Below are 13,205 nucleotides of genomic sequence, written 5' to 3'. Positions count from 1 at the left end.
GGGGCTGACTGGGGACCCCCACCTTGCCCAGTACCCTCGGACCCTCACTCCCATCTCCCCAGCCTCAGCCTTAGTCACTCCCAGAACAATCTCGCTTGTGAAGCCTGGAGCACATCCGTCCATATTGCAGCTGGGGGAGGCCTCCCAGACCAGCCCAGGCTGTGGGATAATTTGATATTCAAATCCTGGCAAAGACCTGCTTCAAATTGCTGCAAATTAAGCTGATTTTGCCCCTCTGAATGAGGGATTTGCTCCTGTGGATCAACCCTCTTCCCAGGACTTGATGAGGTCAGGATTAGAGATGGGGGAAAAAGCTGGAGAGCTGGAGAGCTGAGGGGAGGGGGGAGCCGAGACCCTGGAGTTAGTGAAGGTTTCCAGGAGCTCAAAAGGCAGCTCTACCCAGTAACGGCAGGGCCTCTGTGGCCCAAATGGGTCAGCCCCATCCCCCGGGACAGCATAGCTCAGTTCTGTTTTCAAACCAGCTTGTGGGTCTCATCCAATCTTTCCAAGCACCTGTGACCCAGGGCAGAACTGATCACCCCCATTTTCCTGATGAAAGGGGAGATGAGGTTCTGTTGGCAAACACAATCTGGACTCAACCACTGCCACCAACTTGCTGTGTGACCTTGAGCAAGTGACCTCTCTGAGCCTCCTTGTAAGAATGACTGGCGATGCACGCACAGTGCCAGGCACATAGCAAGCCCTCCATAGCATGGGCCAGTGTTCTTAGCCAAAGCCCTGAAGCCAGAAAATAGTTGAACAGAGAACCTGGGGCTGTGGGCCCCGGGAAGAGTCAGGCCCCTGCCTTCTCCTGGAGGTCCGTGCCTACTCTACCCGCTCCTGACGGGACCTCCCCAAGCCCTGGCAGAACCTCATTTCCATCTGTTTTATCAGGGCCTGTACTGTATATTGCAGCAATTTTGAATTGCACCATTAAAGATTTTATGCTGGAGACGTTAAAATTAAAAAGATCTATGTGCAAAGAGTCACAACGAATTTAATCAACTTGATTTAATAGAAAACAGCAATGGAATTTATGATGCTCCAAAAGACAAGGGAATTTTTTTTCAACAAAAAATAATAAAAAGCACTTTGTAGGAAACAGAAAGTGGAGTGGGGTGGGGGTGGGGGCCCCCCATCTAAGAGTTGATCAGAACCTAATCCGCCGCGAACAACCCCGGTCGGGGCTGTTTGCCCACTAATCCCAGCTGCCATTAAAATATTAAAGATAAATCTAATCGTCTCTTTATCCAAAATAAGCGACTTTCGTGTGGGGAGAAAACGTCTAACCCTTTGGGAGGAGAATTAGTCCTAATGCATCAAATGGAATTCGGTCCAGGCAGGGGCAGAATAGGGTTTAGGAGCAAATGAGATGGTAATAGAAATAAAACCCAGAATAACAAATTAAAAACCCTCATTTACACGAATTAAAACGGCTCACAAAAGAGCTGGAGGCCCAGCCCTGCCCTCCTCGGCCCCAGGCCCAGTTCCCCCTCCCCTGGTCTCACCCACCCACAGGCCCCAGAGGAGCCAAGGCCTGACCTCATCCTGGCAACTTCTGCCCCACACCCTCCGGGATACTTACAGGAAGAGGCATCCAATATTCCCTCTCCAAGCCCAGGCCCAGGCTGGGTTTCTTGAGTCCTCATTCATTTCTCCATCTCCCCTGCACCGGCTTTGGGGTCAGGCAGAACTTCATGCTTGTCCCAGAGCCATACCCTAGTATGTGAGGTCTTGATTTGTCTCTATTTATTTAAGGTGTATTTTTTAGAGACAGAGCCTTGCTCTGTCACCCAGGCTGGAGTGCAATGACTCAATCATAGCTCACTGCAGCCCCAAACTCCTGGGCTCAAGTGATCCTCCTGCCTCAGCCTCCCGAGTAGCTGGGACTATGGGTGCGCACCACCACGCCTATTTTTTTTTTTTTTTTTTTTTTTGGTACAGAGGGGATCTTGCTATGTTTCCCAAGCTAGTCTGAAACTCCTGGGCTCAAGTGGTCCACAGGTCTCGGCCTCCCAGAGTGCTGGGATTAGAGGCTAGAGGCGTGAGCCACCTTGCCTGGTCCTAGTTTTATTTTTTAAACCCCCTGAGCCCTTATTACTTGGGGAAGATGAGGATAATATCGACTCCTGTCCTCACACAGCCCTTCTCCCCAGCCTTGACCCCACTGCTGCTCCCTGGCCAGGCTCCATGGAATTCGATGAGGCAGCAGCATATGGAAGCCGCAGCACTGTGTCTGATCCATCAGGATGCTCCATCACAAGCGTCAAAGGAGCCTCCCCCGAAAGAATTCTTAGTCAGCTCAGCCACTGAAGGATCCTGGGGAAGTCAGGCCTCTGCCCCTGGGAGGAAGGACACCTAGCAACGGGCCAGCGCGGGGCAGAGGGAGTGGGTAGCAGTCAGCTTGAGTAACTATGTGGGGTCACCCACTGGGTGGCCACTCATGGGGGCTGAGGCCACCCCAGATCTTCAGGGTTCTCCCTAAGCGGCCCCTTGACCCCCAAGATTTGCCTAAAGTTTGGCCCTGTGGCTCGTCCTGCATACCCTTCCCTGAACTGGCAACCCCCCCACCCCACCTTCTGCTCAAGGTCTGGATTCCCTCACATTAAAATCCCGCTTTCTGCCTTAGTAGCTGGATGCTTCTCAGGGGAGATGCATGCTCCCCCAGGAGGTTCTAGGGCCCTCTGCGAGCCATCACAAGTTCATGAGGCCTTGGTACAGACAAGTGTGACAAACCCCTTCCTGAGAGCCTACTTGGCCTGCTGAGGGGAGAGGGTGAGGAGGGGGCCCTTGTGCCTGAGTAACCCCCCCAACACACCCTACTGGAGACCCCACGCCAGGAGGCCCGGAATACACCTCTGACCTCCCCAGCCGTCCTAACAAATCCACTTGAACAGGAAACTCATGTTGACAGCATTCTATTATGGGATATTAAGTGGAATTGGATTGTGGAGCTAAACCTTTCCCTGGCTGGGTTTCTGCATTCGGTTGGCCTCCTCCCCTTTTGCCTACCAGAGGCCTTCTTCCCTCCAGCAGGGCTCAGAGGGGAGGGAGGGGCTTTCCTGCCCACCACTGTCAACTTCTCCCCCCCAGACTCTGTCCCCAACCCTTGTACTAAATGCTGATTCTAGTAGTGATTTTCAAGAGAAAATTGGGCTCTGGCCGTGTGAGAGTGGATGACCTTCCTCCTAACTTCTTCCCAGGATGGCTGAAAGAAAACATGAGGATGACCAGGCGAGGTGGCTCATGCCTGTAATCCCAGCACTTTGGGAGGCCGAGGCAGGTGGATCACCTGAGGTCAGGAGTTTGCGACCAGCCTGGCCAACACGGTGAAACCCCCTCTCTACTAAAAATACAAAAATTAGCCAGGTGTGCTGGCACACACCTGTAATCCCAGCTACTCGGGAGGCTGAGGTAGGAAAATCAATTGAACCTGGGAGGCGGGGTCGGGCGCGGTGGCTCATGCCTATAATCCCAGCACTTTGGGAGGCTGAGGCACATGGATCACGAGGTCAAGAGATCGAGACCATCCTGGCCAACATGGTGAAATCCTGTCTCTACTAAAAAGTACAAAAAATTAGCCAGGTGTGGTGGTGCCTGCTGTAGTCCCAGCTACTCAGGAAGCTGAGGCAGGAAAATTGGTTGAAACAGGAACATGGAAGTTGCAGTGGACCGGAATCATGCCACTGCACTCCAGCCTGGTGATAGAGCAAGACTCTGTCTCAAAAAAAAAAAAAAGAACGGGGGAGGTGGAGGTTGCAGTGAGCCGAGATCGTGCCACTGCACTCTAGCCAAGGTGACAAGACTGAAACTCCATCAAAAGAAAGGAAGGAAGGAAGAAAACATGAGGAGATGGTGGGCAGGATGGGATTTTTCCAGAGGGATATCCGAAGCCTGAGATTTGGTGAAAAAGTGCTGGGAGGAGATGGTCACAGGCAAAGGAGCTGGGGCCCCACTGCTGCAGGCCAGTGATCATTCTGGCTTAATAGGTCAGCACCCCTGTTGCCTCCTCTAGGAAGCTTTCCCTGCATGGCCCATATTAAAAAGGGGAAACTTGAGGCATGGTGAAAGCTAAGTGGCCAGGTCACACAGCTAGCAGGTGGTAAATGGGGGAATTGAGCCCAGGACTGTGTGATTGAAGAGCCAGTGTCATTAACCACTATACCACGCTGCCTTGTGGGTGACTTTTTTTTCCTTTTGGAGATGGAGTTTCACTCTGTCACGCAGGCTGGAGTGCAATGGCTTGATCTTGGCTCACTGCAACCTCTGCCTCTCGGGTTCAAGTGATTACCCTGCCTCAGCCTCCCACGTAGCAGGGACTACACAGGCACACGCCACCGTGTCCAGCTAATTTTTTGTATTTTTAGTAGAAACAGGGTTTCACTATGTTGGCCAGCCTGGTCTCGAACTCCTGACCTCAGGTGATCCACATGCCTCAGCCTCCCAAAGTACTGCGATTACAGGTGTGAGCCACCACGCCTGGCCCTTGTGGATGATCTTGGCCTGGAGGAGATCAGGGGAGAAGGAAAGGCTGAAAGACCCAGCACCGACAGAGCGCCAGGGCCTGCCTGCATGCACCATTGCCATCACAGCCCTGGGTCCTCCCACTGTCACTGCAGAGCAGCTCCTCAAAAGAGATTCCCATTTGACAGAATGAAAAACAGCATTGACGCTGTTAAGGAAGCCTTTTCGCCACATTGTTCACATTACGGGCCTTCCATGGGAGCCCTCTCTTTCTCTTCTAACACCTTGCCAAGTAATGCCGACCCGTCTTCAGGCTCACAAGTGTTCTGGGCAGCTTTCCTGGATGCCCTTCTCCTGAGACCTTGGCCCTGGCCCTCCACCCACACCCTACCAACCTTCCCATCTTCCCTCCCACCCCAAGTCCCCCCAGAACACTGCCATTTGCACCCCACCTCCCGATCTTGTCCTTTGCCACCCACAGTCTTCTGTGCTTTGTGCCAGTCACTGAGTGCCATGAGGCAGAGGCCCTGGCATGAGTCCTCCATGGACCCATCCCAGTGCCAGGGCTTGGCGAGACATTGAGAGCAATGGGTGGTTCTCTAGGTGGGTTCTGTTGGCCTTCGGTGGAAAGGACTAGAGCTTGCGTCAGGGAATACCCACAGACAGGAAAATACGGCACCATTTAGTCAAGGTATGGAAGAATATCGAAGAGGGTAGAAGACATTTGAGGTCTATTACAATGTATTCAGGGAGAAAGAAAGTTTACAAAACAGTATAGAGTAGGATCACTTAAAAAAAAAAAACATAGAGACAGGGTTTCACTATGTTGCCCAGGCTGGTCTCAAACTCCTGGGCTCAAGCAATCCTCCTGCCTCAGCCTCCCCTGTAGCTGGGATTACAGGTGTGAACCATCGCACCCGGCTCCCCATTTTTGGAAATACAAGTACTTACATGCTTAGAAAGCTGCCAAACAACAGGTGAACCAAAATGTTAATGGCAGCCATCTCTGGGTGATTTTAATGTTTTTCTTTTTATTTATCAGTATTTTCTTATTTTTCACCATGAATATGTATTACATAATAATAATAAAGCTATATTGGGATAAGGTTTTCCTGACAAGGAACTTTTCAGATTCTTGGTGATTCGTCTTTTTTTCCGCCCAGGCTGGAGTGCAGCGGCAGGATCTCTGCCCACTGCAACCTCCCCATCTCGAGTTCAAGCAACTCTCCTGCCTCAGCCTCCCAAGTAGCTGGGAGTATAGGTGATAGGTGCCTGCCACCATGCCCGGCTAATTTTTGTAAATTTTTTTTTTTTTGAGACAGAGTCTCGCTCTGTTGCTCGGACTGGAGTGCAGTGGTGAGATCTCAGCTCACTGCAACCTCCACCTCCTGCGTTCAAGCAATTCTCCTGCCTCAGCATCCAGAGTAGATGGGATTACAGGCACACGCCACCATCCCCAGTTAATTTTTGTATTTTTAGTAGAGACAGAGTTTCATCATCTTGGCCAGGCTGGTCTTGAACTCCTGACCTCAAGTGATTGGCCTGCCTCGGACTCCCAAACAGCGGGATTACAGGCATGAGCCACCGACCCTGGCCTTCCTAAGTCTTGTTTGCCCCTAAGCAGCTGCTGGCAGGGAGCTTGGGTGCACCACAGGCATCTGGGAGTCATCAAGGCTGGGCCTTGTCTGAGCCCAGCAGGCTGGGGAATGGGAAGAGGTAAACCTGGGCCAAGAAGTGGGGTGGAGTAGAGGGTGGCCCCTGGAAGTGCTGGAAGCAGCCCTGGGGCTAAGGAAGGAGGGGAAGGAGAAGGTCTAGAGGTGGGGCAAGGATGGCAGACGGAGGGGACAGAGGACACCTAGAAACAGACCGTGCACAAGAGAGGCCCGCTGGCAAGAGGCAGAAGTTCAAAGCCAGTGAGCCCAGGGGAAAGCGGCAGGAGGGCGCCGCATCCCAGGCTGAGGCCTTGGAGTAGAGAGGGCAGTGACCCTTGGGATGCGCATCGAGAAGCCCAGGGCCCAGCCAGGGCTGAAAACAGAAGAGCTCTGAAAAGAAGAGGTTTGGGGGGACCACTGAGGTGAGGCTTCACTCCAGAGGCTAGATAGGCATGGCCAAAAGAGACCAGTGCACATGAGGCTTCTACACAGCCACTTAGTAGGGTCAGCACCAACACTGCTTCTCTTCAGCCTCCTCATCACCAGCCTGGGAACTGTTTGTCTGGTGAGGTTACAGGTTGGCCAATGACATTGAGCTCTTTGGAGGAAGGCCACAAGGAGCATGGCTTTTGGTGTCCTGAGCCTGGATTCAAACCCCATCTCTGCCAGTCGCTTCTCTGTGGCATTAGCCAAGCTACATACCCTGTCCAACCTTTCTCTAAAATGGGATTTGTAACATAAGAGGCAGTGTCTGCCGAGCGTGGTGGCTCACATCTGTAATCTCAGCACTTTGGGAGGCCAGGCCGGGCGGATCACCTGAATTTAGGGGGTAAGCCCGCCCCGGCCCAACATGGTGAAAGCTGTCTAAAAAAAAAAAAAAGAGGCAGAGTGTCTTAGTTCAGATCTTCTTTAGTTGATAGTGTGACAGAAACCCATGCTGCAACATTACAGCGCAACCTTGGCCAGGGGGGGAAGGTGCATTTGAGCCAAAGGAGCAATGGAGCCAAAGGAGCCATGTTGGCCTGCTCCCTCCTATCATCCCTGATGCTCTGGCTGTGGACTTTCTCCAGAGGCAGAACAAATGGTTGCTGACAGCTCAGAGGATTGTCGTGTTACATCTTTTCCACCACCAGCAACAGACCAAACCCAAATCTCAGCCTCAAATGCAGAAATCTCAAGAAATTGCAGGGGGACCTAGGCCGGGTACCCATCCCTGAACCAATCAACTATGGCCTGAGAGATGAAGTCATTTAGAACACAAAGAAGGGGATAAATTCCCAGAATAATGCGTGGTTCTGAGTTCACAAACAGGTACCACAATACAGGGTTGCTGGAAGAATTCGAGGTAAATATAACATGTATTAAGTGCCTACCACGTCCCAGGCACCATGCCAAGCATTTTACATATATCCTTTCATTTAATCCTCACACAACCCCATAATGTGGATTTTTAAATGATCCCCATTTTACAAAAGAGGAAACTGAGGCTCCCAGAGGCCAAGTAGATGGCTTGAGATCACATAGCTTGTAAGTTTTGGGGCCAGGATCTGAACTCCAGCCATCTGAGTCCAGATATGTTTTCAGCCACAGCGCCATAATATCTCACGCCAGGTGCTGCACTCGCTACTGATTATGAAATGGCCAAGGGCATGGGCTTTGGTGGCAGATGGCTGGCTAGATAGTGCGTTTATTCACACTTCTTCCTTCTCACTCCACCCTTGCCATAGCTTCCTTTGTTGGGGGGAGATTATTGCCCCACCCCATTGTCTTTGGCTTGACCACATGACTAGTTTCGACCAATAGGACGTGAGCAGACCTGACCCACGCAGAGGCTGTTAATGAGCTTGCGTCTTTGGCTCCGTCCCTGGTCATCCTGGCATCTGCCATGAGAAGAGCATGTCTTGTAGCCACTGGCCCCAGCATATGTAAAACAGCCTTGGAACCAACCCGTGGTTCAGAGCCAAGCTTTGCTGTGCCTGGCTGACCCCGGAACCCTGAGCAAGAAATAAACCCCTTGAGATGTGAAGGTTGTTTATTACGCAGAATTTGAAGATGCTATTGTCAGAGGCGTTCAAATCAGAGCGAGTCCATCGTGATTAGGGGCTGGGTCAAGTAAGGCAGAGACCAACTGGGCTACATTCCCAGGAGGTTAGGGTATTCTTAGTCACAGGATGAGATAGAGGTCGGCACAAGATACAGGTCACAAAGACCTTGCTGATAAAACAGGTTGCGGTAAAGAAGCCGGCCAAAACCCACCAAAACCAAGATGGCGATGAGAGTGACATCTGGGTACTCATGGCTCATTATATGCCAGTTATAATACATAAGCATGCCAAAAGGCACGCCTACCCGTATCATGACAGTTTACTAATGCCATGGCAATGTCAGGAAATTACCCTATATGGTCTAAAAAGGGGAGGAACCCTTACTTCCAGGAATTGCCCACCTCTTTCCCAGAAAACTCATGAATAATCCACTGCTTGTTTAACATATAATCAAGAAATAACCATAAAATAGCCAACGAGCATGCTGCTGCTCTGCCTATGGAGTAGCCATTCTTTTATTTCCTTCCTTTCTCCCTACCTGCCTGTCTCCCTCCCTCCCTCTCTTGCTTCCTTTCTTTTTGAGATGGAGTTACACTCTTGTCTCCCAGGCTAGAGTGCAATGGCACAATCTTGGCTCACTGCAACCTCCGCCTCCCAGGTTCAAGCGATTCTCCTGCTTCAGCCTCCCAAGTAGCTGGAATTACAGATGTGCACCACCATGCCCGGCTAATTTTTGTATTTTTAGGAGAGATGGGATTTCACCATGTTGGTCAGGCTGGTCTCAAATTCCTGACCTCAAACGATCCATTTGCCTTAGCCTCCCAAAGTGCTGGGATTACAGACTCACCCTTTTTTGGGGTCTGGATCAGGACCCCTTTCCAACGTCGCTATGTCTTTGCACTGCTTGAATGTCCCTTCAGAAAGAACTTGCTGAATAGGTGCAAGAATGCAGTTAACAGATGACCTCTAGATGTAGCCCCTCTGAACTCCACTGCAGTGTTTGAGTGACACAGGGTCTGGCCATTTCTGCCCAGCATAGGCTCCTCTAACAGACAGCCTTTTCTCTGAGCTCCCTGTTTGGTTGACTGAGATGGTCAGATGTGCACTGCAGTCCTGCTTCCTCCTCTCCACCTTTCACAAGTGTCACTTGCACTCCCAGCTGTGTCCCAGCTTCTGCTTCCTTAGAGTCACCAAACTGATTGCCACAAAACCTCATTCACTGAGTTCAAATACTGACTATACGACTTCACTGGCTGCCTCACTGCAAACATGCTGTAACTCAGTTTCCTCATCTGTAAAAAGGAGACAATAGAAGCACCACCTCATGGTTTTTTGTGAGTTTTAAATTTGATCATCTGTGTACAGTGTTAAGCAAAATGCCTGGCCCATAGTAAGCACTCAATAAACATTAGCTGGGATTGCCAGAGGCAGTTGTAAATCTCAATAGATCAATGCTAGCCCTATGTAAATGACAGACAGTAGAATACCAAGTCAACAGGAATAAATCTTCAGGTGGATCTTCAAAAGACTGAGGAGTGAGAAATGTGGGCAGATGAGTGGACAAATATAACACAGAAAAAAGACTAAAGCTTGTAAATGAGATGGTTGATATACTCTGAGTTGTTATTTATAAACAAGAAACAGATGACCTGACTTCTGCACAATCCTTCATCATCTTCGGAGCACTTTTCCGAGAGCCCTCTAAGAAAGCTAGGACAGGTATCACTATCCCCACTTTACAGGCAAAAGAACTGAGGAACAGAGAAGTTCTATAAAAGACTCACCCCAAGGACACCACAAGTACTAGAAGCAGGATTAGAATGATTGCAGCTCTGCTGCAGGGCAGGGGAGCCCCCAAATTGGGGCTCTGTCTGGGAAGGTTTTTTTTTTTTTTGAGACAGAGTCTTGCTCTCTCACCCCAGGCTAGAGTGCGTGGGGCAATCTTAGCTCACTGCAACCTCTGCCTCCCTGGTTCAAACGATCCTCCTACCTCAGCCTCCTGAGTAGCTGGAATTACAGGCACACACCACCACGCCCCGCTAATTTTAGTATTTTTAGTAGAGACAGGGTTTCACCGTGTTGGCCAGGCTGAGCTTGAACTCCTGACCTCAGGTGATCCGCCTACCTTGGGCTCCCAAAGTTCTGGGATTACAGGCGTGAGCCACTGTGGCCAGCTGAAAACAACTTTACTGAGGTGGCAGTGCTGCAGCTCTGTGACTGCCCCTGCAGAGCGGGACTAACCCACAGGCATTGTGTTGACAGTAGCAGCTCGGGGCAGGTCACATTTAATTAAATTACATGCAAATTAAGGGGTAAGTTATTCAGAAATTTCTAAAAAAGAGTGGTGACTTCTGGGTGTTGCCATGGCTATGGTTAACTGTTGTGGTGCCCTGGAGGGTGTGTGTGATGGGGAGGTGCTTTAGCCTCTTCTCTGTTTCAGCCAGTCTTCAGTCTGGTCCGGAGTCAAGTCCCGCCTCCTACCTCAGCTTTTGTATATGCAGAGAATGCTGGGCATTATGGGGAAAAAACACCAAAATAACACAGTGAGGAGCTTCCCTGAAGCAAAGCCAAAGCTAGTGGTACCTAGTCCACTGCAAAAGCTATTCTAGGGACCACCACTCAAGATCCTGGAGAAGGACATCTAGATGGCAGGGAAGAGAAGAGATGAAGTGAGGATGGAGTTCTACGAGGCTGGAGAGGACAGACAGATGCAAGAGAGATTTCCAGCCATTAGGACCTGAGGACAAACCGGATCTCTGCTATAACAGCAACACTTCCATTTTCCAGCAGGTCAGAACAGTCGATTTCCAATGCTTCTCCCCGGTATCCCTGAGGAATCACTTGCAGCCTCTAGTAAAACAGACCAGAGACCAGTGGCTTAAACGCCGAGCTCATTGGGGCAGTCCTGGGCTGATATGGTGGCTCATGGGTTTTTAGGCACCCAGACTCCTTCCTTCCTTCTGCTGTAATGTGGTTTCCATCCTCGAGGTCACCTCATAGTCCACAACAACTGCTGGATCACTAGCCATCATGTCTGTGTTTCAGAAAGGAAGCCAGAAGAAAGGTGAAAAGAGCAAAAAGGGTGTGTGCTAAATGTCAGAGTCTTCTAGCATGAAGGAAGCTGGGAAGTATAGCCTTTTATCTAGGGATAGTACCACTGAAAAAAATTAGGATTCTGAGGAAAGAGAGGATGGAAATTGGGATGACAACCATCGGTCCCAACCATACCCATAGAGCCAGAATTTACAGAGATCTCTCTGCAAAGCCTTTCTTTTTATAATCCCATGATAATCACAGCTCAAATTTGGCCCATATTAGATTATTTAGAGAAATTAACATCCCCAGCTTAGATTGTGGTGGAGAGTACGGTTAGGTACCACGTTCACATCCTGTAATAATTTGGGTTCTGGGTTATGAGAAACTCTGTCTGATTTCACCAAAAATGGAATTTACTAGAAAGATACTGAGTAGTGGCTTGGCACGGTGGCTCACACCTGTAATCCCAGCACTTTGGGAGGCCGAGATGGGCAGATCACCTGAGGTCAGGAGTTTGAGGCCAGTCTGGCTAATACCTGTATGTTGAAACCCTGTCTCTACTAAAAATACAAAAATTAGTTGGGCCTGGTGGTGTGCGCCTGTAATCCCAGCTACTCGGGGGGCTGAGGCAGGACTATAAGACTTTGTTGGAAGTCATTGTTTCTTGTGATCCTCATAACAACCCTGTGAAGTAGGCCTTATGTTCCCATTGTTTTGCATGAGAAAATGTAAGTTCAAAGAATGAAGTAACTTTCCCAAGGTCATTTTTTTTTTTTTGAGATGGAGTTTCACTCATGTTACACAGGCTGGAGTGCAATGGCGCAATCTCGGCTCACCGCAACCTCCGCCTCCTGGGTTCAGGCAATTCTCCTGCCTCAGCCTCCTGAGTAGCTGGGATTACAGGCACGTGCCACCATGCCCAGCTAATTTTTTGTATTTTTAGTAGAGACGGGGTTTCACCATGTTGACCAGGATGGTCTCGATCTCTTGACCTCGTGATCCACCCGCCTCGGCCTCCCAAAGTGCTGGGATTACAGGCTTGAGCCACCGCGCCCGGCCTTCCCAAGGTCATTTAACTAGTAAGGGCCAAGCTGCGCCCCTCAGAGGTCCAATAAATATGGAATCTGGAAATGTCTTCTTGTGATTGGATCCTGGTGGCACCTGTGCAGCCCACATCCCTTTCCTTCCCTTGACTGAATGTCCCATGGCCATGGTCCCTGGCCCTCACCTGCTTTCTGGGTCTTTGGGGAAGCCACCCTCAAGGTCATGCGCGCTCTCAAGGTCATGCGCTGTCTGTCTTCCTCACATCCACCTGCCTTTCCACCCATTTACAACAGCTTAATAGCAATGGCTGCTGTCGGCGCCAACTGTTCATCGTGTGATACTAGCTTTGCCCCTGATTTTGACAAGGAGCTGGAAGACGAATTTCCGGGAGCCCAGAGAGAGGCTGCGGGGTCCTTGACCCAGGAGAAGCTGACATGGGGCTGCTGGAACTCTGTTGGGAGAACACAGAATTGGTTTTCAAAAAGATTTCTGGTTCCAAGGTCTACAGACCTATAGGAATCATACTCTGCCTTGGGAGAGCACGGGGTACTCTGAAATTTCTTCTGTGTGATTCCCAAAGCCATCCTCTTCTCTCCACCTCCACTGCCACCCTCCACCCTGAAGCCATCCCCTGCTGGCTCTTCCCTGGACCACACTCGGAGCCTCCTCGTTGCCCTCCCTGTTTCACAACTGCCCACAGCTTTCTCTCCCACTGGGGATAACATTCAGAGTCCTTCCCCTGGCCCAGGAGGCCTGGCTCTTCTCAGAGGCTCACTTGCTCTTCCGCCTTCCCCTCTAGCCTCCCTCACCTCCTCACTGGTCCTCCGAAACACCTACCTGGTTGGCCCCAGGACATGCACACTTGCAGAGCCCCCAAACCCACCCTCTGCCCCCAACCCCACAAGGTTGGCTTATTCTCCCCACCCAGGTCTCTGCCCAAATGCTGACACCTCAGAAAGGCCCC

The 13,205-nt window shown here is 50.6% G+C and overlaps 1 long non-coding RNA gene across 1 annotated transcript in view; it reads right to left on the bottom strand.

The window, feature by feature from the left end:
- LOC116558021 overlaps window positions 1-3,738 on the bottom strand; it is a 24,798-nt gene extending 21,060 nt beyond the window's left edge. Inside the window, exon 1 of the long non-coding RNA XR_004271790.1 lies at window positions 3,650-3,738. This is a non-coding gene — a long non-coding RNA (uncharacterized LOC116558021). The remainder of the gene's footprint in view (window positions 1-3,649) is intronic.
- Between the last annotated feature and the right edge of the window lie 9,467 nt (window positions 3,739-13,205).

Source organism: Sapajus apella, unplaced genomic scaffold (genome assembly GCF_009761245.1).
Source record: "Sapajus apella isolate SASKATOON/1434 unplaced genomic scaffold, GSC_monkey_1.0 scaffold20, whole genome shotgun sequence".
NCBI lineage: Eukaryota > Metazoa > Chordata > Mammalia > Primates > Cebidae > Sapajus > Sapajus apella.
This window is presented reverse-complemented; position numbering and strand designations above follow the sequence as displayed.